Below are 26,790 nucleotides of genomic sequence, written 5' to 3' on the forward strand. Positions count from 1 at the left end.
ATTATAGGCCTTATCTTATGGAGCCTATCATGTTGTGGGTGTTCCTTGGGTAAATGTTTCTCGTTATTGTTGAAATGTAGAAATCTACGAATAGTCTCAAATCGGTTGACAGTCATTATGTCCTTGATTGGTTGAAAACCTACAGTATTTGACCAGTATAGCCGTACATTGGGATATTTTATAACAGACATGTATATCAGTATCGCCATAAACTTTCTTAGCTCAGTTTCAGATAAATTTAATGGTTTAGTCACATTTTTTTGAACGGAATACAAATTAGACTCTTCCACAATCCTTTGAACTATTTCTGATGTAATAAAATGTGAAAAAATATTATAGGGAGTACCAGTAGTAGCCTCATCCTTCAGTTCAGGTGGGTATGTAGTGTCTCCATGAAAAGCTGTCTGGTCAGAATTCAAAACATTTTTTTTTCCCTTCCATACGAGTCCTCTCATAGTTGCTCGGCGACTAGATTGACTTGTTGAGGGGAATGGAACCTGTGGCACTTGATCATTTGCTGTAGCTTCATTTATCAATGGCGGGTCTCCTGCCGTGAATGGATCATTATCGGGGTCATCATTTTCCTCTTCTAATGGACTCTCAAGATCGTGAAGCAAATCGTCTCCATTTTCATAAAAATTCTCATTACCTTCTGTATCCGAGTCCTCAAGATCATCTTCCGAAATCTCTCCATCATTTATTAGAGCTAAATACTCTTCTATTTGCTTTTGATTCAAGTATGGCATCTGAAAACCAATAAAAGTGATAGTTAGTAACTAAACAGGGACATTTTCTAGTAAATGCATATTGTTGCAGATTTACAACAACAAAATAAACAAAATTTCCGAACACACCAAAAGTTTTTTTTATAACTTATAAATTGTACTGAAAAGAAGATGAATTATTACGTAAAATAACTAATTTTGTTTGAACGTACCTTCGAAAACCAAATAATTACACTGCAAAGCAAATACACAATTTTCATCCGCTCCAAAATTACGATCGGCTTTGATTTGTCAATGTCAATTTAAATTTGACAGTCGTGAAGAAAAAAAGTGTGTTGCCACTCGATTAAATATATCACCATGATAGTAATAATCCTGCAACAGCATGCATTGAACTCATACTAATAATTTTATGGTCGTTTGAATAGTATGTTGCAGTTTTACTACTTTATGCATTTAAGGGAATTTGCAACGCACACCCCGCGTCTATTAAATTTATAAAGACAGCTACCCCTAGCCACTCGTGCTTTAATATGAGGTGGATTGCGTAATCTCCTGGCTCTCAAAGTACCAGTACAGTACGTTTTACGAGCAAGGAGATATTCAGCAAGACCTACACTATTATAAAAGTTATCCATATATAGCGAATACCCTTGATCGAAATATTTTTCCATCAATGACTTCACTACTTTGTTGGCCTCTACCACCCACTGCTGGATCCGCAGCCCCAGTGTACATTATAATTTTCTGGCAAGTGCCTTTTGAATCAGCCAGCACATACAATTTGATACCGAACTTATGTCGTTTGCCCTTGATGTGCTGCTTGATTGAAAAACGTCCTCGCCATAATACTAAAGTTTCGTCAATGGTCAAATTTCTCCCCGGAGTCACCAATGTTGCCATCAAATGATTAAAAAAATCAATGATAGGTTTAGTGTAACGAATTATAGAATTTTGACTACTATTACCAGGAGATGAAAAACACATTTTCCTAAGTATTAATAAAAATCTATCCCGGCTCATAAAACGTCTAAATGAAAAGTTAAATAAAATATTGCGGTACTGGCGCCGCGATATTTATTCTCGGTAATCGAATGTGACCAATGTGAAATAACAAACCCATAAAGATTTGCATTTCTGCAACATTGGTGTCCTTCCAGCGATTAACCCTCGGATTTTCGGAATTTGCTTCAAGCAGAACTTGAATGGCATGAGTGTTCACACTTGCCACCAAGGTCTGCCAGAAACTAAGATTAACCTAGCCTAGGCTCGTCTACGTATTTTTGATTAAAATTGTTTTTGTCAAATTTCATTAATAAGTGTGCTTTTAGTTCATTGCCGTCAAAACTTAATATTTTTCTCATTCAATCATTTCTGAATGAAATGGTATAGTGCGTTATCCATGACCATGACGGAACTTAGTCCCACTTTTTAAAAATTTTTTGAAACCTGAAATAACAATTGTATTAAAGCAAGTAACAATTCTACAATAAAAAAAACGTCCGCTAAAGTCTATAAGCGACATAGAAGACACGACTAAATTTGAAAATGAAATGAAATTGAAAATTCGATGTTGACCTAGGTGTCGCTTAAGACAAATAGGCTTTCAACGGACGAAATAATCTATTTTCTTCACTAAGGAAGGATTTTGCGATATTCCCACGGGAAAACGGGAACAACGCGGGTATAGTTGAGTGCTTGCAATAATTAGAATTATTAAATTGGACGTAGTTAAGCAGAAAGGCCTCAATCCCACACTAACTTAAAAAAAAAACTTAATGTCATGTAAGAAATGTACTGTGTTGGAGTTCCATGAATAAATAAATAAATAAACTTTGTGTGTGAATTATTAAAATAACTTGTAATAGCTAATATACATATTTTACTACAGTTTAATGACATATGCTCTGTACAAACAAACGGTACACAAAGTAAATAGTATGACTCACCATTTTTCAAATTTTGGGCATTGCCGTGGTAGTCACTCTCCGGATCGGTTTTTTTGGCGCGGGAAATTAATTCGAGGAGCCTTCATTGCTTCCGATGTGGGTAACTATTAACTTCCTTTGTTGGGCTTTTTGAAACCAGTGCTTAACCTATTTGCTTGCCTGCACTCTATATGTCATTGTCCATCCAGACGTAACTAGAAGTGTGCCCTGAAATAATATATAATGTATACATTTTTTTTTTTTTGTTTGGTCAATTATCTTTGAACGTAACCTTCATTTACCCAAGACTCGTCAGTGTAATATATTTTCTTATTCAGTTTTCTGTAATCTTTTATTCTAAGTAGATAATTTCTCCTCCACGCAATCAGATCTGGCATGACTAAAAGATAGGTACTTTTACATGATCTTTTCTTATAAACAAAATTCATTTTTTTCATTACTGTGTGTAATGTAGTTCGGTTGAAATTTAGCAAATTCTCGTCGTTATTAATAGCCGCGCGCACTTTACCCAAAGTTGGTGGATCATTATCGAAAAAGAAATCGTGCACTTTTCTTCTTATTGCCCAAATTATGCATTCATCCATCCCCATTTGTCCGGCCAAGTAGTTAATGCCATCTGCGGCAAATCTACAATAAGTCACGTCAAAAAAAAAAAAAAAAAAAAAGCATTCATCCAAGTCTTTGATGAGCGAAGGACGTTGTCGTTGCCTTCGGTGAAGATGATTTGCCCTAAAAAGAATATCGTTTATTTATTGGTAAATATGGATTATATACAAGCTGCAGAGTTATGGCTAAATTAAAACTCACCATGCTGTTGCATGAGGTGAACAGTTCGTTTAACCTGTTCCTCAAGGGCCCTCGTAGAGGCCAGATTAAAATTAACCATGCTGTTGCATGAGGTGAACAGTTCGGTTCACCTGTTCCTCAAGGGCCCGTGTCTAGGCTAAATTAAAACTGACATTATTCACTGTACTGTGTAATAATTTGTAGAAAGCCGACAAAAGGGTACAAAGACAGAATCGAATTCACTCTATTTTCCAAATGCTGAGATAGTTGTTCAACCAATGAATCATCTTGCCTATAATTATTGCGCTTTTTTGGATTGTAGCAGTATTTATTGCTTGCTAATTGTCATCAGAATTTTGATATAGGAATACTTGCATCAGTCAAACCCCTCTCTATATACATATTTTTCAAACAAACTCAAACCATCAAACTCGGCAAACTGTAATAACATTTTATTGCGAATAAATGATTATGAATTATGTCTCATTTCGGAAATATTAGAATCTGATGATAACAACAAGTTATAGTATTATGTGTTCGTTTGTTGATTTGCGGTTATATTTACGGGCATGGTTTTGTCGGATACTGCTAAAATCTTTGTTTACCTATAGGTATTACATTATAATTGCGTATAATTTCGGCCCCGTGTATCAAGATTTTATGCACGCTAGGTGGCATAACGTACCAGCTATACAGCTCTACGTACAGTTTAGCTGTATCTAATGCATATTTACTGCTTTTTTTCTACATTTATCTGTTCACCAGATGAAATAGTGCGCAGTGTAACAGAGAATCTACGAATTTCGTAAATTTTAGTGATTTCAGATGTTTTTTGGGATCGGCGAAAAACTTCCTACCAGTATTACCGCCATTAGTAGTTCCTTTACCTTGTTTAATGAAATCTACTCGCAAACCGTTCATTTCGTTTTTAAATTTATCTTGTATTTATCTCTTTTTTATATGAAGTAAATTTTGGTTATATTCAGTAGCAGTGCGTAATAGCAGTGCCTAACCTAACCTAACCCAACCTATACAATATGTAAAAAGCACTCCATGCACCGTATCCACGCATGCAGTGACGAAATATTTGTAGATTTAATTGGATGGTGTGTTGTTGAGAATTACATTTTTTTACCTTTGTATAGGTTTGCTCTTGGCTTGTCATAATATGAGAGGAGCTGCTCTTTGAAATCGACTGGTTTCACATTCTTGTTGTAATGTACAACCATCTCTGGTTTCCTCACGACATTACCCCGTCTATTTGAAGTTTCAACTAACTGTCCGCTATATTGTGTAGAAATGGGTTTAACCGTTCGTTAGTCATTATAATTTGCTACGCTTACACCACATGATACAGCACGATTTGTTAGGGGTAGCTGTTTGTATAAATTTGATAGACGCGGGGTAAGCGGTAGCTGTTGTTTGAGAGCCAGGGCTCTCAAAGTGTCAGTACAATACTTTTTACGAGCAAGGAGATATCTGCAAGACCTACACAGGTATAAAAGTTGTCCATATATAAGGAATACCCTAGTTCTAAATATTTTTCCATTAGTAACTTTACTACTTTGTCAGTATGGCCTCTACCATCCAATATTCGATCTGCAGCTCCAGTATACATAATAATTTTCTTGCAAGTGCCTTTTGGATCAGCCAGTACATATAATTTGATTCCGGACTTATACCGTTTGCCCTTGATGTGCTGCTTGATCGAAGGACGGCCTCGCCGTAATACTAGAGTTTCGTCAATGGTCTAAATTCTCCCCAGAGTCACCCATGTTGACATCAAATTATTTAAAAAAATCTATGATTGGTTTGGTGTAACGAACTGCAGAATTTTTACTATTACCTATTTTCAGGAGTTGAAAAGCACAAGTTTCTAAGTATTGATAAAAATCTATCTCGGCTCATGAAACGTCTAAATAAGAAGTTAAAATATTGCGTTGCCAGTAGCCGTTTACTCTCGCTAATCTAATATGACCCATGTGAATAACAAACCTATAAATATTCGCATTTCCGCAACATTGGTATCCCTCCAACGATTAATCCTTGCATGTTCCGAATTTGATTCAAGCAGAATTTGAATGGCATGAGTTTCACTTGCCACCATATTATTCTGCCAGAAACTGTCATTAAAAATATATTAAAATAATTAAAGGGGACTTAGCTGTGCAGCGTTATATTATATAAAAACTTCAAAAGGAAAACAAAAGCTAGGGCTGATAGGTTTTTTTAAATATTTTTTTATAATATGTAGATAAGTAATTTATTTATAAAACATTCCTCATTAGAGATCATTACGGGTTTTTTATTGAAAGAAAAATAAATCGAATGATGTTTAAATTAAATTTTAAAAAGTAGTCTAAAATAAAAACATGCTCTTCTGTATAATTATGGAATTCCCCAAAACAAAATAAACATGGTCCAGGCCGCTGAGGTCATTTTTTTGCAACAAAAGTGGACTAATTTGCGAAGCTGATCCTTTCGCCAACATAAACCGCATCGACGTCTCATGCTCCTGTTTCTGGTGTCCTTTGGACATTCAGAGGGCAGATGTATTAGTTCTCCTAAATGTGTGCGGATATGTCTGTTGTCAGTTTGTATGTTTCGGTCATTAACTTGATACGGTAAATTCAAAAGACGTCTTACAATATCAATTCGAAAGCTATAGAAAGTTGCGCATGGGTTGTTTATCTCAGTGTTTTTCAACCTGTGGGTCGCGACCCCCTGGGGGGTTCTGTGGGCAGGCTTTGGCCGCAAGAGCTTGGCGGTGGAGAAAGCAATGCACCCAACAAGCGTTTGGCATCTGTTCTTTCAGCCTAGCAATAAATCCACTCTTCGCACCAGTCATCGCTTTTGCTCCGTCGCTGCAAATAGCAATGCATTTATTTGCCCAATCGATATTCATATCTTGCGTAGCTTCAAGGAACATCTTATGCAAACACTGACCTGTAGTATTTGTGGGAAGGGCTTTGCAAAATAGTATTTCTTCTATTAATTCATCGCTGGATTCAAAACGCACAAAAGCTACAAACTGCGCACAACCCGCAATGTCCGTGGATTCGTCAAATTGCAAAGATACAAAAGTACTAGCCTTTATTTTTTCTATGACTTGATCACGAACATCAGTGGCCATATCGCTTATCCTGCGTTGAACGGTATTGTCAGAGAGAGGTATACTTTTGAGTTTTTCAACCTCTGGTTTCCCAAACATAACATCTGCTATATCTAATATCGCTGGTAAAATCAAATTTTCGGCAATAGTGTGAGGTTTTCCTGCTTTAGCCACACGAAAGGCTACTCGATAACTAGCCAGCAACGCTTTCTCATTTAGGTTGGACATTTGTACTATACCAGTTTTTTGATGTTGAAGAGCTTGCAATTTTCTCTCAAAAAAATCCACGGGCTTATTTTTTTCATTTGGATGTTTTGTGTTAAGGTGGCGTGTTAACTTCGATGGCTTCATGCTTTCTCTTGATAAAGTTTCAAAGCAAATAACGCACTGTGGTTTATTGTCAATCACAGTAAACCCGAATTTCAAATAATTGTCATCATAAAGACGTTTTTTCTTTATTTTACTTCCACTACTATCACCAGAAGTTGACGGTTCTGTTGATCTTTTCAGGAATTTATCCATTTTAAACTATGGCAAATCACTACAAATGCGTTATTATTACAATAAGTTACAAACAATTTCTAACGGTCGTTAAACAATTGATTGTTGACGTGGGACCGAGCGAGTATCGCTTCGTATCGTCCCGCACCCCTCCCCCGCATCGTTCGTTGTGTTCCGCTCGCTCGTTCACTCTCAACAACTGATAAGCCACCATCACCACTCCACACTCGCCGGGCGGCAGGCATCGGCATTAGTCGTGCGTACGTACCGTATGGCGACGTATCCGATGTACGTAATTGTAAGTGTTTTTATATCCGATAAGTATGTACTTATATCCTAATCATGGAGACCATAAATACGTTGTATGGAATGAATATTGGTAATTCAGTAACATACACACATAAATGATAAAAAAAAACGAAGGGTTAAGGGGGTCGCGAAATATTTTTTATACCAGGGGGGTCGCATCATGAAAAAGGTTGAAAAACACTGGTTATCTTATACGTTAAAAATGCGTTTAAGACCATCACTTGAAAAATGTGCACAACAATTTTCTTATACCACCTTGGTCTTGGGGCAACATGTATAATATATGAAAGGAGTTGATCTTTGAAATCGACTCCTTTCATATTCTTGTTGTAATGTACAACCATCTCTCGTTTCCTTGCAACATTACCCCGTCTATTTGATATTTCAACTAAAGATTCGCTATATTATATATTCGCTATATTGTGTTGTTGTTGTAATGGGTAAAACCGTTCGTTTGTCATTATAACTTGCTACGCATACCTCGTGTCTATCAAAATACAAACAGCTACCCCTAGCAATTCGTGCTGTAACATGTGGTGGATTGCGTAATCTCCTAGCTCTCAAAGTGTCAGTACAATACTTTTTACGAGCGAGGAGATATTCTGCAAGACCACTGTTATAAAAGTTATCCACACGAATACCCTTAATCTAAATATTTTTCCATTGGTAACTTTACTACTTTGTCAGTGTGGCCTCTACCATCCAATTTTCGATCTGCAACCCCAGTATACTTAATAATTTTCTTGCAAGTGCCTTTTGGATCAGCCGCCAGTACATATAATTTGATTCCGAACTTATGTCGTTTACCCTTGAAGCAAAACGAACTATTGATTTTTCATCAGGAATTGAAAAGCACAAATTTCTAAGTATTAATAAAAATCTATCTCGGCTCATGAAACGTGTAAATGAGAAATTAAACAAAAAATTGCGTTGCCAGTAGTCATTTACTCTCACTGCCTTGGCCGCTCGCCTGTGCCACCGCACTCACATATTCCAGGGATTCAACATCTGTTCTGGTCGGAACAGACGTGGGAAGATCGTCCACTGCTGGGTAAGCCGTGGTACACTCGTTAGTTAACACCTCGAGCAATTGGATGCTGTGTCTAATCTGATTTAATAAATCTGTCGTTTCAAAAGATAACTGGTTCAATTGACTTTAGCTGCAATCATACTCATGAGTCAACAAATTAATTTCCGAATTAAATTTCTCAGTTTGTAATTTGTTAGAGGAATTTTCATAACTTACTTTTACTAGAGATTGTTTTAAATCCACCTTGTAGCTACATCCCCAATCAATTGTTTTAATTTTCCTTCGGGTACATTTTTACCTCTTTGTGTTTCTCGGAGTTCTTCAGCACCAACACCACTTTGTTGGACCATGTAACGATTCTACGTACTTTATCTATGAAACATTTTATGTCATTGGTTGTAACAGAATTATCCACGACCATACGTTAATTCAATCGCCTTTCCTATATTAGCGCGGTTATCGGTAGTAACACTTACAACTTTGTCGTGAGACAGACCCCATTCTTCGCAATATTTATTTATCATTTGTGACAAATATACGCCCGCATGGTTATCGTGCAGTGGGAAACATCCGATATTTAATGAATTCATTTGGTAATTCTGAATATAGTGTACAGTTATGCCTAGATAACTCTTTAGTTGTAAGTCTTTCCATTCATCTATTGTGAGACATATCTCTTTAACCAGTCGAAGTTTGCCGATAACAATCGATTTCATTTCTTCGTATTTAGAATCTATGAAATTCGTCACAGTTTTACGGCATGGAATCTTGTACAAAGGAGCTACAGTCTTCATTATTTTTTTATAACCTTCTACTTCTACTACACTGAATGGAAGACTGTCGCGGCATATCGACTGTCGGCGATTTCTCTGATCTGCCAAAACGCATCTCCATTTTGGTGCAAAGACTGCATGTATGTATTTACTGCACTGTTTTCCCAAACGAAGGAGTCATCATGGTTGGCACCCCCTAATTTGGAATTAACATTTAAAATCCGGTATAACATTTAAATCACATACCTAAAATGATTGAAACAATTATAAACTTTTATTTATGTACTTAGTATAGAGTAGTGAGTACTTAGTAGAGACTCAGTCATTACCTGTGAAAAAATAATTATGGTATATTACTTACCATGTGTTCCTTAAGTGAATGGTAGTGTTTACTATACGACTATACTATAAGTGTTCCTCTTCTTTGTGGGGTACAAATATTTTAAAATAAGACCCATCTTTACAGCCTATCACTCCAGGTATTCCATATTTGGTGTAAAACCTAAAAAACAAATTAATTATTGTATGCAAATTGAAAAACATTAGTGTGGGCCATGGAATAATGTAGGTAGGTAACTTGAGTAAATATGCAGGTATAAAGTATTTGTATTGTATTATTACCTTTGGCTTATTGGTTTGTCGGGCATCTGGAGTGTCAGGAAACCGTATGTATTTATTTAATATTCTATGTACAGCTGCACATTTTTTGTGAGAGGTTCTTTGCAACTCCCACTGGCCGTTGATATGAGCCAGAGAACCTGTAAATTTGCCATAACCTAAATACAAAATTATTAACAAAATTATTTTACCTAACCTACGTACGTAGGTTGTAGTTTAATTTACCTTTGTTTCTAAGGAAAAAAGTTGAGATGATCTGAATCTTGTAAGCCGTCTTAACTTTTGGCACAAAAATTTAAAGCAGGCTCGAAAGAAGGCTCTTCGTGAATCGATATCTATTTCTAAATTCTTGATCCCTGAGGTCCAGCAAAGGATCAAATGAGACGCGAGCTCTTGCGCGCACACTTGCCATGTAATGCCGATCATCTTGCGCTCTCGTTTAAGTTTCTATGGAATTAGTGTTAATACAAAATTATTACTTGCTTATAAATAATGTCCAAGAGTATGAATAAATAACAATCAAAGATTTTTTTTTTTGACGTGACTGATTGTAGATTTGCCGCAGATGGCATTAAGTACTTGTCCGGACAAAATAACAATCAAAGTGTAGCCACAATGTCCTTTTAAATAAATAACTAATTTATTTCATGGGTTGATATTGTATATAATTATTATTATCATCTATTTAGGTATGTTGTAACATATATTGATGGCGCCTGCTTAAAGCTGTCTTGTGGCTCTGTCTACCTTGATAGGCAGACTATATTAATATTAGTTAAGCTTTACTCTATAGGGTGGTGTAAACTGACATAATATTCATTTTCATATGTATTTATTACAAGTCGCAAAAACAATTATACCATCCTATATCATATATAAATACTATATATGATTCAGGTTTCTACATCTGAAAAATTTTATAATACGCAATACTTATGGTGGGTCCTGGAACCACCAACTCCCACAACACCACTTCCTCCGCTCCTTTTTCTTTTCCTCTTCGTTTCTGGTGCAAGCCAGAAAACAAGCAATTGTTACATAGTAATGCCATCAGATGCTCCATACTCACTTCGGTTGATAGAGGGCAGGCCTGTGCCAGCAATGGGATGTACATAGGTTGTATTATATTAATGACATCAGTTATTATTAGTTATTAGCTTGCAATTAGCTGCTGAGTTAGTAGTAAACTCATGCATCACCTATGGCATTGTTGTTAACCTTACCGACTCATAGTCACACCAAGTTATCACACCAGTGTTACAAACAGGATTTTTTTTCTTGTTATTCCTTAAAATCATACTGTTCCTTCCTTATAGGACAGTATTATAGGAAGCCCCTTACCCTTGTAATTAACTCACCCTCATAGGTTCAGTTGCAATCTCTTTGCTGCACAAAAACAATTATGGATAAGTATAACATAGTTTTTACATTGAAACATATAGGTAGCCGGCGAGGAGTGGGTGTAGGAACTATAAACCTACCCCTTCGAACGTAATACTATGTGATTTTGTGAAAACATAATATAGTTTATGTAATACTTACATTTTCGGCGACGGCGTACCCGCGTCCTGCCGCATCCCACGCCTCGCCGTTCGCGTTTCTCTACAAAAAAGTACAATTATTGTAATTATATTGGTGGTATACCACGCCTGCGTACTATTATTTCGGCTGCGTGTGCGCCATTGATGAGTCATAAGAAAAAAATCTTACCTTTTAAAGATTTTTTACATTGTTGCTGAAACAAAAATAACAATAATGAATAACACACACTAAAGATTTCTAGTGATTTTCGTAAAACTATAAAAAAACACAACTTACTCAAATCAGACGACGCGAAAAAAGAAATGGCGGGCGGGTAGTATCGTATGTCAAAAGGACAAGTCGCTAGAGTTGTTCCAAAATCGGTAAATTAAAAATCGACGCTACTCCGTGCCGGGTACCTGGCAAAATTACCCAGCACGCATTAAGTTAGTAATACGGAGCGGAACCATCTGAAAAACCGTGCCTTGAAAGCGCGCGCCGCTCCTTCACCTTCGGCCGTACCATCGCCGCGCGCCACAGCCTTCTTTTGATGTCGGCGATAGCGCACTCACGCTGTCGTTCCACCGCTGGCGGAACGGTAGTACTGCCGAAAGTCTTTTCCGTAACCTCGACGCCGACTTCTATTCTAAAAAATAAAAAGTCTATAATTAATCAACAATTAATAATAAATATATATGAACCAACTGTCCTGAGAGGTATTTAGGTTATTGCTACATTTCGAATATACTGTGCCCTTTTCAATGTTTGTTTATATTTTTACAATAATTTTTTGACATCCGTCCTTTCTAATATGACTGTGACCATGCCGTATGGGACCTGGCCACGACCGCGATGTATACGGTGCACCTTGAGAACCGGAAAAACCTTGATGATGAATTTATAAGGAGTGGGAAACCACTCTTGTTAAGGAGGACCTTATTCAAAACGGTTTTCCGGTTCTCGAGGTGCACCGTATGCATCGTGGTTGTGGCCAGGTCCCGTACGACATGGTCACAGTCATATTAGAAAGGACGGATGTCAAAAAAATACTGTAAAAATATAAACAAACATTGAAAAGGGCACAGTATATTCGAAATGTAGTAATAACCTAAATACCTCTCAGGATAGTTGGTTCATATATATTTATTATTAATTGTTGATTAATTATACTTTTTATTTTTTAGAATCGCGACTTGTCCTTTTGACATACGATACCATCGCCCGCCATTTCCTTTTTTGGTCGTCTCGTCTGATTGAGAAGTTGTTTTTTTTTATAGTTTCACGAAAATCACTAGAAATCTTTAGTGTATGTTGCTCATTATTGTTATTTTTGTTTCAGCAACAATGTTTAAAATCTTTAAAATGGAAACGCGAACGGCGAGGCGTGGGATGCGGCAGGACGCGGGTACGTCGCCGCCGAAAATGTAAGTATTACATAAACTATATTATATTTTCACAAAATCACTTAGTATTACATTCGAAGGGGTAGGTTTATAGTTCCTACACCCACTCCTCGCCGGCTACCTATATGTTTCAATGTAAAAACTGTGTTATACTTATAATGTTTGTTTATATTTTTGCAATATTTTTTTGACATCAGTCCTTTCTAATATGACTGTGACCATGTCGTACGGGACCTGGCCACGGCCGCGATGCATACGGTGCACCTCGAGAACCGGAAAACCGTTTTGAATAAGGTCCTCCTTAACAAGAGTGGTTTCCCACTCCTTATAAATTCCCTTTATAGAATGATACGGAGGATACGTTCCTCCGGGAGGGTGTAAGTATGGAATTGTATTCCTCTACCTTTTAGAATTGAAGTGAGCTTTCTATGCTCAGAAGATGACGGGACCTGGATTTTGATCCCATCTTGGGCCGTGCGGGCGCTGGTGACTACGATGTTCTCTTTAGCCCGAAGGGAGACTTCGTTCCACCTATTTTTGTTGTCCCTCATAATACAAGGGCGGAGCGGTAGGAACTTTTTTGTACTTCAGTGCCGCTGATGGCACTTTTACAATTGACAGGCTTAGAAGGGCTGGAAGGGGCTTCGGGGATGGAAGAGGGGATCGACGTTCCCGAGGACGTCTTCTGAACCTTAGCAGGCTCAGATTCGCGGTGACGGCGGGCTCGTTTTCCCTTACGGCCCGCCACAAGCGTGAATATGTCCTCCGAAGAGGACGACTCCACACACTCCGACGATGAATCGGACGCGGCAACGTCCATAAAAACATCGCACGATACCTCATCGTCACCGGCGAGGAGGGAAGCAGGGGAAGGGGATGACGCGCGCGGTTGGGACAAAGCAAGAGATGCGGCGGGCAGGTCACGGGGAGACAGGGTGACGACGCGCGGTCGGCACGAGGACTATCAACGCGGGGCGTGGATGGCAAGGTTAACGCCGCAACTTGCGGTACTTGTTTGCATATCTCAGCGTAAAGCGCGCTGCTTTTATCCGCTAGGATATACGTCAGAATGAGTACCGATTTCGGCCCACAGCTCGGAGCTGTCGGCCATTTTTAAGGGACGGCCAATCTGCTATATACTCATTACCACCGCTTCGCAAAAGCGTTCCTCAGAGAATAAGCGGCGCAAGAAACTCTGAGGCGATCGCTCGCTAACTTTCGCAACTCGAGTGGGATTGCTCGAGGGTGTGTGAGAGTGAGTTTTGCCTCTTTGGTTGGGGTTAACAAAGAGGATGTGTGCTTATGGTGTGCCCTAAGCTGGTATCCCTTTCTAGGCTGGTATCATCTTATTGTGCAAGATGGTTCCTATGCTCTAAGTTCGAAGGGTTTTTACACCCCGAAACACGAAGAGAAAAGAATTAGGGGTAGAGATTGGTCACTCCACCCCGGGCGACAGCTAGGGTCGACTAGGGTAGACCCCAAGGCCGGTGGTTCTAGCCCGTCCGGGTAATATGCCTGCCTCAGAGTGAGGCAAGCGGACGCCCCAGGGCCACGTCCCACTCAGCTTAGTTAACACCGCAAGGTATCCACTGAGGACCATGAAACCGTGGTTTTAAAATTAAAATCGATGCAACTGTAAAATAACAGTCGTTATATTATCCTTGAATTTAGATAAGCCAGCAAGTTCTGAGAAGAACTATTGTTGACTTAATGAATGGCTGCGGGGCGCAGCGCGGGACCTCTGAACAAACGACTGTTCGGAACGGCCGCTCGACGCAGACTGACTCTACATACCCAGTTGTCGTCATTACTCCTATTTTTCTTTCTTAATTCTTGCTTTGTAGGTCCAGTTAGTTTTGATATCTCTTTTACCTCGCTTCACTTTTGGTTCAAAATTTGGGGTGCTATTCTTTTCAGTTGTTGTCATTTGCTTAGTACTTGATGTACCCATACCCGCAGCATCGTCTAGATTCTTCTGCTGATTTTAATAGGTTCATTCCAGATGTGCTAGCAATAGTACCATCGTAGTCCTGATTCTTCGTCGTCTGTCCTGACTCTGTTACAATAAATGGAGTTAAACAAACGTGCATGAGAGACGTTTCTTTTCGAGCGTTTCTTAATCGGGTTTTGCTCCAATTTCGGAAGTACCAAAATTTCATAAATTTTGTCTGTAAGATTTTGAAACATACGTGTCTCTTCCTCCAGCTATATCTGTTCCACTTACCCCGGTTGACACTTTTTGAGGTTATGTTTTTCGCCATCGCCAAAAAACAATTTCCCTCCAGTTTTATCTTAATATATTATAATGATGGACCAAAAAATATACTCTTTCTAAGCAGTACTTACCATTCAAAACATTTAAATGCACTTATATTTCCAGTTTTGCTGGATCCACAAACTTAACGCTTCCAACTCGTGTATCGTAACACAGTTGACAGATTTATTTTTTTCGTAGGGGCACAGAAAACGATCGTAACGACATCTGTGTTGGAGCATTGAAATTAGTTTGTCATTCCTGTTTTATCGACATACCTCAATAGAGTTCATCTCAAATAGTTTATCGTTTATGGATGCATGTTTCAGTTCCCCCGTCCTTTCACTTACCCTAACTGACCTTAGTCATTATTAAATCACCTAAAGCATTTGGCATATTTTTTTCGTTCTAATGCCCGATTTAAAATTATACATTAATACTTGTTGGATGGAAGGCATTAATAAAAGCTGCACAAATCCGGAAATCATCCATCCGATGGGTGGCAGCCATATTAAAATAATAATTTATAATCTCTTTTAAAACGTCCATTCACCACTTCTACCACCCGTCTGCATAAGGTAACAAATCTTGATGCATTAGCCCTGTCTGTCGGCAACTGTGTTTCGCCTGGTTCCGATGATTCTGGTTTATATACCTTATATCCTAATGTCTCTAAAAACAGAATAGCATCGCGAAAGCCTCTGTCCAAAATGAAAATGTCGTTTTCTGTGAAAAAGATTCTTAAATCATCTTTTTCAATTTGAAATAAGGCTTTCACGATGTCCGCATCTGAAACAGTTGCTGGGTAAGGGCCAAATACATCAAGAATATGTCCATCTGTAGCGACGATCAGAAAAGGTTTAATGAGATTCCAGTACTTGTGCAAGCTATAAGACTTTTTTTGAAACGTGTAGTTAGAAGACTCTTGCAAATAAATCTAAAATAACAATTGGTTTTGGCTCTTCCCTATTATCAAATAAGGCCTCGGGTATAATTACATTTCTGTTTATTAATTCTTCCCTGGATAGGTGGTTAATACCTAAATAAAGAGGCACAAATAATGAATTTAGTTCTTCTCTAGCTTTTTCTAATAATCAAGTCACCGAGGACTAGTAAATGGAAGAGATTCTTTCATGGGAGTCCCCAGTTCTAACTTTAATTAGATAAACTCCTAATGCTGTCTTGGGTTTATCATGTGAGCTGAATGCTGGACTTATGACATTTAAAATGTGCAAATATTTATCTTCATTTATTCTCGTCCAAATCTTAATAAATTATCATCCATTTGTTCAGTTTTCAAAATCGATATTAATAAAATCATCATCTTAAATGCTTACCCTGAGCATCGACTCCATTTCTAAATTAGTGAATGTTTTTGAAAATTGGTACTGGTCCAGAAATTCCCAATTATTTTCAGATTTATGCTCCGCACAAATTCTTGTATTTTCCATAACAAATATTTTTTGGCTTTTTAATATTCTTCTCATTAAATAGTCAGAAACTATAAAACGTTTTGGATTTTGACACCGTGGTACAAAACAACGGCTACTGGAATTTGTAGTATGTCCGAAGTTGTCCAGGGTTATTGTTGCATAATTTGATGGCACTTGACCTATGTTACTATGGCCTTGTTCTATTTGAAGATTTTCTCGTGCTCGAGCTAAACAGTTTGTGCAGACCAGGGGTCGCTGTAGCAACTGTAACAAATGTCAAGTTTTTGTCAATGTTACATACATTATTATATAGCTACCTATGAAATATTTGATTCTATTTTAGAAGTATATTTGTATTGTATTATGAAAGGGATAAATTCAAAGTGAGTGCTCCCTAAATAAAACCATCAATAATTTTAAACTTCATTTCAAGCAACATCTTCTGCGAGTACAAAAGAGTTCTTAATAAATCAGTCAAACCTACCTCTGTGGTCCAGATACGACACGATGGCGGAGTCTAACTTGCGACGAGCTACTCATTGAAAATACACTAGTAGGTGGTACACAAATATGCGTCTAGTCTGTTCATTGGGGGTTATTTGTTATTTTTTATTGTTATTATGGTCACTGATTCGTTAAATGTTTTTTATTATCAATCAATTAATTATATTTTTTTATTCCCAGCACTTTTAAATCCACAAAAAAACATTCGCGACGGGTTTTTATACAAGCTGATTACGTAATGAACGTTGCACTCGGACGGCAGTGGCGGTTGAAACTGGCTCGCGCCGTGGCTTATGCTGAGTGAGGCCCTTTTATAAAGGACACCACCACCGGACGCGATCTCGAGGCGGACAATAATAATATCTTCCACTGGCTAACAGTGCCTATTGTGGCAATCTCTACCTAATGGAGGAACTGTCATACTACTACTGGTTTATCTATCATACGTCTAGAAAGCGAAAAAGTTAATACATATATTATTTACCTCACTGGGATAAATCTTTGCAGCCACATCATCCCTCTCTGGACCTGTTAGTAAGTGAAACAGAATAGGGATGTTTGACACCAAACACATACATCACTGTAATGACTATGAGACGGGCTGGCTCCAGTAACTCCTCGATATAAGTATTAATGTTGTGGTTACATAGATGTTGCACATTTCTGCGAGCTCTGACCCAACAGGCATAGCACACTAAACCTCCAGGGGAATCTGTTAAATAAATAATATTTTTTAAAATATAAGGGATAGGTAGGTAAGGGTAGGTATAGGTGCAGGACCGATCGTCGTGGAGATCCTTGGGGGAGGCCTATGCCCAGCAGTGGGCGTCGTACGGCTGATGATGAAGGGATAGGTACCTGCAATACAGATATTTAAAGCATTTTGTATGTATTATTTTGTAATTATACTATATCTTTCTCTTAGTTTCTGGCTGATTTTGATACTATGAAAGTCTGTTTTCCGCAATTTTTAGAAAGAAATGAAGTATAACATCAAATTGGTACAAAAGAAACAAAATTCAAAAATTCAAAAATATTTATTTTTCAAAATTGGCTTACAAAGTTAGCGCTTTTTGAACGTCAAACATAATTAAATTACATATTGGTGCTGATTCCTGTAAATACCATCTAATTTTATTTTAAGTTATATCTGTCCTTTTCTTATCCGCCGAAAAGGAAAGGGACGGGTAATCGACAAGCATAAAATTTATGGAACACACGTCAATTTTAAGCACAAATCTAAACCAACCGTCTAAAAATTTTACGTCAGTCAATAACCCGACACATTAATTTACTCATTCTTCCTAAAATTAAGAGCTGTGAATCATCCGTCCCTTTCCTTTTCGACGGATACGAAAATGACGGATATAACCTAAAATAAAATTAGGCGGTGTCTGCAGGAATCGGGGCCATTATGTAACTAGCTGTAAAACTACTACCACATCGGAATCTGTAACGCTGAGGGAAAGACGTGGCCAGAAAACCTCCCAGCACAGGGCCCTAGTCCTACTGTTTCATGTTTTCCTTTCTTTTCTTTTAATCCAGTTTGTATTACATAATTTATAGACTTAAATACAATGGTATTCCAATTACAGTCGGTGGAAGGAAAGTGAAACATAAAGAGTTTATGTGACTTTATCACAGAAACAGTGTTTTATGAGCTCCCTGACAGAAGCAGGCCTGTCCACATACGCAGCACCCGATCACGAGTTGACGCGAAAGCCAGCCATCGCTCCCTTCGCACATTTTTGAGGGAAAGGTGCGACCCGACTTCCGGACGCCACCGCGTACACGAACATTTCGAGGCGAGCATGCACCACTTATATAAAGAAGCTCAAAAATCCTCCGCCTGGATATAAAAAAAAAAAAGTACTCTACTGTTCAAATATCATCAAGTGTTTCACAATCCTTTTTAATCCACTTACAAAGTTATTTCAAATTCAGTATTTTAGGGCCAAGTTTTTATTGCAAACATTCTTGTCTTTCTTGTGTTGAGCTGAAGTAATCCATTTAATATTATTATCTTTAAGATAGTCTCCTACTTTATAATAAGCTTTACTGATTAAAGTAGTTTTTATAACATTCTTAAACATGTTTCCCGAAAGGCCTAGTACATCTTCTGGTATCTTATTATAGTATCGCACACACAGCGCTACAAATGATGTGCTAATTTTGGATAGTCTGGAACTAGGAACTGCTAATTTGTCATGTATCAATGTCATGTCAATAAACACAATAAAAGTCCTGCATTCTCGCCTCTCTGGGATATATCCCTTGGATAATATTAACTCTCTCAGGTCCTTCTGGTATAGAGTGTCTGCGTCTCTGGGCAAGTGACACCTGACAGCAAACACAAATATTGATAATGATAGGGGGAGTGCTTAAAACTCCTTGTCTCCTTCTCTCTGTGTATATATCCAACATGCATAGCATAGCCTTTGTTCTTTTCAGTCTTGTTTTGTTTCGTTTCAGTTGATTCCAGTTGTTTTATTCCTTTGCCCCCGTCAGTTTCGTTTCTGTTAAGTCCAGTTGTTTTACTCCTTCGCCCTCTTCAGTCTTATTTTGGTTCGTTTCAGTTGATTCCAGTTGCTTTACTCCTATACTCTCTTCAGTCTTGTTTTCCTTTGGTTCAGTTAAGTGCAGTTGTTTTATGCCTTCGCCCTCTTCAGTCTTGTTTTTGTTCGTTTTAGTTGAGTCTAGTTGCTCTCTTTATTCTTGTTTGAGTTTGTTTTAGTTGAGTAAAGTTGTTTTATTAATTCGTCCTCTTTAATCTTGTTTTGGTTTGTTTCAGTTGAGTCCGGTTGTTGTCCAGCTCCTTCATCCTCGTTAGTCTCATTCTGTATATCAGTAATAAAGTCCAAATTAAGTTTACTTACTGGAAGTTTAAGTTGCTTGTTTTCTTTTTGCTTACTCGAAATCTTTGGTGTTTTAAAAAGGTCAAAACTTTTATCCATTTTCTTTAATCGAAGTAGACCGCATTTTCTTAAGTCAAAAAACTTTTGGTTATAGGGTGAATTTCGGATTTCTGACAGAATAGTCACCTTTACTGGTTTTTCTGTATTTTCTGTTACTTCTGTTTGTCGTTTTACTACCGGTTTTGTCACTGTTTTATCCGTAGCTGGTAGTATTATATTTTCGGCTTTTCCTTCATCTTCTTCTGTATGGTTTTTGTTTATGTCAGTCTGATCCACGAGTTTTACTTTACTATTTTTAGTCTTGTTCAGATCGGTTTATTTTTCTTCGTATTTTGAAAAATTATCCTTGTATCCTCTCCATTTCTTTATGACATCGTTACCTACAAAATATGAAGAATAATGGTACCTGTACAGGTACCTGGCAACGGGAAATACTTTTAAAGATATGATTATCGTGGAAAATCTACAATAACAGGAATAGTAAAATTTGTTTGTCGTATTTTATGGAACATTCTTAAAAGGTTGGAATTACCAAAAATTACAACAGAGCTGATGGAACAAATTGCTCAAGAGTATGAAAAAAAGACCAACTTTCCTAATTGTATAGGAGCGCTAGATGGAAAACACATTCGTATATTGAGCCCGGATCACAGTGGATCCCTATTTTTCAATTATAAAAATTATAATTCCATTGTTCTATTAGCACTTGTTGATACGAATTACAAATTTATATACGTCGATATAGGTGCATATGGTAAGGAATGTGACTCCACTGTTTTTCAGAACTCAAATCTGTACTGCCAAAACCGTTACCTGGCTTTCAAAAAGAAATTCTTTTTGTCTTCGTGGCGGAAGAAGGATTACCACTGACTAATAATATAATGCGCCCATATTCTGGGAAGTTTTTATCGATAGAAAAACGAGTTTTTAATTATCGTTTAAGCCGAGCCAGACGATATGTTGAGAGCGCTTTTGGCATACTCGCAAATAAATGGCGCATATTTCACCGACCCATTAATGTTTCTTACGATTTCACAATAGACATTATAAAAGCATGCTGTGTATTACACAACTTTGTATTGAATCGAGATGGCGCACAAACATTTGAAGAAATGGTTATTGACGATTCTTTGCAAATTTTACACGAAACAACACATGAAAGTAGAACAGGAGCTAACATAATCAGAAACGAATTTTGTAATTATTTTAATAGTAACATTGGAGGTCTTAGTTGGCAGTTAACAAAAATATAAATGTTTATAAGTACTTACCGAGTTTTGTTTTTTCAACACTATTTAACTCCTCAAAATTATATATTTGAATATAAACTTGTACACACTTCCCTCCATGCTTCTGTTTTTAAAAAATTGTCTTTGTATTGTGGTATAGTTTTGTCCCAAAGGACGGGACGTTCGTAAATTAAAGATATCAGGTGGTCGACATCGTACTCCGCCATATCACTTAAAAAATACGTGCAGGTCGTTCAAAGTATGGACACCGACTAAACGGCAACGCGTTGTCGCATCGCAGATTTGTACGTTGCGGCAGCGCATCGGAAATTTCCACGATGCGTTGTGCGACGTCGTTGATTTTTGCGATGCGACGCCGCAACGCAGTGTTGTGGCCTGGCCCTACGGTATAACCAGGTAATTTGAATTGTTTCACAGGATCTAACCACGTCTCATTAAGCAGGACAATATCAATTTCCACACCACTATTATAGATAAAATATTTAAAATCATTTACTTTACTTAAAATACTACGAGCATTCCAGTGCAGGACATTGAGTTGTTCAATGTCAGCTGTACTATCCATTATTGTTTTTGGAAGCAAAGTTGGTAATGAGCAGCTCCTTGATCATCTTAATACAAATTGGATTAGCATCTGATACAGCCAATTTTTGTTTCTTGTCAGTCGAAATTTTTACAATATCAATTACAGTTTTAAGCAGGGTTGTGAGGACATCATCATTATTAGGCCTCAAACTGCATGACAGCGGCAGCGGCGCGGCGGCGGCAGCGGTGCGGGGAGCGGCGCGTTCAAATTTTTCTCGATGGCAGCGGCGCGGGGAGCGGGGTACGAGCGGTGCGCTCTAGTCGAGCGGTGTCTCTGCGTTTGAGTTGACGTAGTGACGTTCTATCGTTGTTATTTCGATAAAATCACAATACTCGTATGTCAGTGGAGGATATAATTCCGCAATTTTTAACAGATCACCAATATGGAATAGCAAAGACGTTAATCATAAAAATAGGAAATCATTAATCAGTTATGGGTAAAAATAAAAAACGAATTAAATATAGAAGGAATATACCTAGAAGCTTTTGATTGTAACTAAATTCTAAATCGAAATTTATAGCTTCCAAAATATAATCCCAAGTCTCCACAGTCATTCGTGTATAGGTAATCAATCAATCATAGAACTTGTCTGGATGTTGTCTTTGGTCGTGATAATTTCGTTGAAACTCGCCTTTTTGTTTCATTATAGGGATTCAGAACTTCTTTTGCCCATAATAAATCGTACGAAATAAAATAACTACAATCGAAAATGTGTTGTCGTCGTTTCGACATCGCGTTCATTTGAGACACATCCCTATACCGCCGCAACACCGCGCGATCTGCCCGCTGGCATCGAGAACGGAACAGCGGCCGCCGCGCCGCTGCCGCTGTCATCCAGTTTGAGCCCTTAATAATATTTGAGAGGACAGCTCTTCTTTGGGGAAGTTGAGGAGGTTTTGCAGAAGGCAGGGGTTTAGAAGCAACAGAAGCATATGTCATTTTACCATTACTTTTGTCTTTGATTTCAGCAGACTTGGCAGACTTCACTGGACAACTGCTGGATACAGCAACATGGGAACCGCTACAGTTAACACTTCTTGATATCTGGATTCTCACAGTCCTTGAAGAAGTGACCGCCCGAACAAATGGAGCAAACCTGCTTGCTTTTACATGAGCCACGACCATGTCCAGTAACAGACAAAACATTGGCGCAGGGGCTTGATGTACTCCTTGACATCAAACCAAATGTGATCAAATGTTACGTGGTCAGGCAGTGAAGAACTTAGGAAGGTTATCAAAACAGTTGGAGTTGGTATCCATTCACCATCCACTCCTCCTTTTCTTGAAAATCTTTTTACTGCAATAACATCTACATTTGATTTTAGTTCTCTCAATAAATCATCTTCAGACAATTCCGTTGAAGCTTTTATTATACCCTGAGACTCTAGATTGTCAAAAGGAATTCTGGCTAACCATTTGCTTTGGTCAAGCAACGGTTTCCCCAAAATGAAAAAGATTTTTTAATGTAGCATTACAGCTAAGTATACTCATCTTTTCTCCTGGCACAGTCGAAGAAATTAGTACGGGGTATTCCTTCTTGTCATTCCTCTGTGTAAATGTGGTTGTAATCTTTAAATAAGCCTCTCTTACTTCTTGTATAGTTTGCTGTCATCTTTGGAGGCGAAGAGAAGTCTGGATTCGAGTTTTCGCGCGGCGTCCCTCTTTTGAGGGGACCGTCGCTGGGGCGGCAGTCCATTAACTCCAGCGTTCCTCCGCTGGAGTCATTCATCTAAGTTTGTGTAGCACTACCAACAGTAAATTGAGTAAATGTTTTATTCAAAAAAGGGCTTCAAAGTAATTAATTTAATAAATTTTCAAAATCGCGCCCTTCCGCTTCGAAGTTCGGGCCCTTTTTTTCCGAAATTTCTGTAATAAAAGAAACGTCACCTGTGGCTCCAGTGTTGCCGTACTGAAATAAGGGTCAATTTATACTATGCGCGCACTCTTTTACGTGTAGTAATAGGTATCAACAGCAGTGCTATTGAATCACTTGCCAGTTGACTCTCGTAGCCGAAACGTGTGTAAAATGGTTGACATTGATCTTGCTATGATATTACTTATATCGGAAGTTGAAGAAGAAGAAAACGAAGAAAGAAGAAAAAGAAAGCGGAATTATAGTGTTCACAACTTGTGGAAGAACAGACGTATTTGTGGTGAATTTACTACTTTTTGCGTTGACTTATATAGATACCCGAGTATTTTTTACGACTATTATAAAATGGACTACGATCAATTTACAAACTTAGTCAATATTTTGAGACCACACATTGAGAAACAAGAAACAAAATTAACGATACCCATTACCGTTGAAGAGCGAATATCAGGTAAGTTTTACGCTTTCTTACGATTGTAGGACTTTGATTAACTTACGCACAAGGTGTTAAATACTTCTAGGTTGTTCAACATAAATATCAATTATCATCCCTTAGATAGAATAGCATAATTAAACAAAGCTTGTATTTCAAGACTCTTTATTTAAAAATTAGAAATAAGTAATTATTCACCATCTAAAATCACAATTATTAAGGTCATTATTATCAGTCATTCATTATAAGTAAATTCTTCGAATTCGTCAATTTTCGATTGCCGCTGTTGCTGTGTTCTCGAAATAGGCTGTGGTATGTAAGGTGATGGTGGAGCAGAAGATGCTGTTGTGTTGGATATTGTGCCGTAATTTGTATGATTAGGTGGCGTGGTTGAAGAAGGTGGTGGACAATAAGTAGTGGGTGGTATGTAAGTTGAAGTTGATGGTAAGGAATAAATTTGCTGTTGTTGTGTTCCATAGCGGTTAATCATTGATGATGGAGTATCGATACTTTCCTCGGAGGCAAGTTTTACTTCTGCGTCAGTAACCAAGCCAAGTATTGCCCGTTTTAATTCAGCTTGAATTCGTATGGGCATCTTTTTTACTGATTTACTCATTGATAGAAAAAACGCATCTAATGGATCTTCTTACTTTCCTTTGGCCTCGACATATTGTCGGAATAATTTCTGCGATAGAGGTAGTGTTTTATTTCTGATACTATGATTTGATAATGCCGAATCAGAGCGTGAACTTTCCCCGACGTCAGATGTTTGTGACTCTATAATTGAGATGTCTTCCGTGGCTATGTCTAAACTATTATCAAAACAATCAAGGTTTGATGTCTGTGATCTGTCCTGTAGGTGTGGCTTTAAAAATTCTAACTCCTTCTCAAATTGAATTGGTTTTTCAGTTTTTCGCGCAGAACCGCTTTTATATTGTCTCAATCTAAGAGCCTTTTTGTAACAGTCACGAAGTTTCTTCCACTGTTTCTGACATTCCGGCACTAGAAAAAGAAACAGTTTATTAAAAATATGTAGTAGGTACCTAGTAAACTTTATTTAATTTGTTACAGATTTCTTACTACTGCTATCAGTTTCAAAGCACTAGCTCATACTTTTCGAATGGGCTATGCTACAGTTTGGATGATTGTACACGAAATTTGTGCCGCAATTTGGAAATATTTACGACCCATTGTTATGCCAAAACCAACGACAGAGTCATGGGTTAAAATCGAGGATGATTTTAGAAGGTTATGGAATTTTCCTAATTGTATAGGAGCGATTGACGGCAAGCATGTCAATATTAGGGCACCCTGGAACAGCGGAAGTCTCTACTACAATTATAAAAAGTTTTTCAGCACTGTCTTGTTAGCTATTACTGACGCTAAATATAAATTTATTGTAGTAGATATTGGAGCGTATGGGCGTAACAATGATAGCGGCATATTAAGCAGTTCCAAATTTGGACAACTATTACAAAATAATATGCTTGTTATACCGCCTAATAAATGCTTGCCAGGTACGACAATACCAGTTCCTCATGTTTTTGTTGGGGACGAAGCATTCCCTCTGTGTGAACACATTATGAGACCTTATCCTGGAAGTCAGGTATTAAACGATAGTGAGAAGAAAATCTTTAACTATCGTTTAAGTCGAGCAAGGCGTGTAGTGGAAAGTTCATTCGGAATATTACAACAGAAATTTGAAATTTTTTAAAAACGTATAAGTATGCAACCAAAGTTTTTAGATACGATGATTCTTGCATGCACCTGCCTGCATAATTATGCTTTGGAAGATTTTGGGTCTGAAGACGTTGCCCTGTCTAATAACAACATTTTACAAAATTATTCATTTGATAGCCAAGACATGGACATAACCGGTAATCAAAACATGGACTCGATGAACATCACAGAGAACTTCAAAACTTATTTCATTTCTGAACCTGGGGCAGTACCATGGCAAAATGAAATGATAACACGATGTTAAGCAAGAGATACCTAATTGTCAAAAATATTTTTTTTGGCAAAGTTGCCAAATTTTACGGTATTTAAATGATCTCAATGTATTAATAAAGACATAATATAATGTAATTAGTGAACAGCGGACGCATAAAAAAATCATAATTAGTAGTATGAATTATAACACTCAACAGAACTTGGAAATATGCTAAATAGCACCTACTTTCAAGAGCTCATAGCAGGCACCTATATTGATGCAATTTTTTCACTTTATTACACCTAAACTGTCATAGAAGATTACGTTTGACACGAGAAGACTGGATCGTTACCAGCATTGGAGTACCAGATAAATTTAGTTTTCGTTTCATAGTAAAAAAACACATTTGTTAACAATATCATAAAATATTAGTTTTTCGGTAATAACACAAGTATTAACACTTCAGCTGCTAGACCCATGTGACAAATATGCGCATATGGTCGAGGCGTGCTCTACGCACACGCGTAGCTATCACGAAAGTTGTACCAACGAATGTGCTACCAACACGCCAGCTGTGTCTCGCTGTCCACACGAATGTGCGCACCGGTAACGCGTAGTGTGTTCATACAAACGCATCGACGGACCGGCCGACGTGCCACGCCGGTCCATACAATCTCGATACAATAGGTACTGCGCGGCCGTCTCGCTTACGGTGTGTTCACACTGCACTTATCTAACGCCTTTTTATTGAAATTGTATAATATATTTCTACATATTATATACCTAACTTTTAAATTTCCTTGTGTTTGTGCTTGTGTGTCTTGTTCTGGTAATTGTATTGGTGTGTAATTTAACTTTTTTTTATGGGAATAGTTTGAAATA

General features: G+C 37.8%; 1 protein-coding gene and 1 pseudogene across 1 annotated transcript in view; one reads left to right on the forward strand and one right to left on the reverse strand.

The window, feature by feature from the left end:
• LOC126375566 (uncharacterized) overlaps positions 1-26,790 on the forward strand; it is a 218,990-nt gene that overhangs the window by 31,840 nt on the left and 160,360 nt on the right. The window lies entirely within an intron of this gene.
• Positions 24,085-25,930, reverse strand: LOC126375780 (uncharacterized; annotated as a pseudogene).

This window comes from Pectinophora gossypiella, chromosome 19 (assembly GCF_024362695.1).
Source record: "Pectinophora gossypiella chromosome 19, ilPecGoss1.1, whole genome shotgun sequence".
NCBI lineage: Eukaryota > Metazoa > Arthropoda > Insecta > Lepidoptera > Gelechiidae > Pectinophora > Pectinophora gossypiella.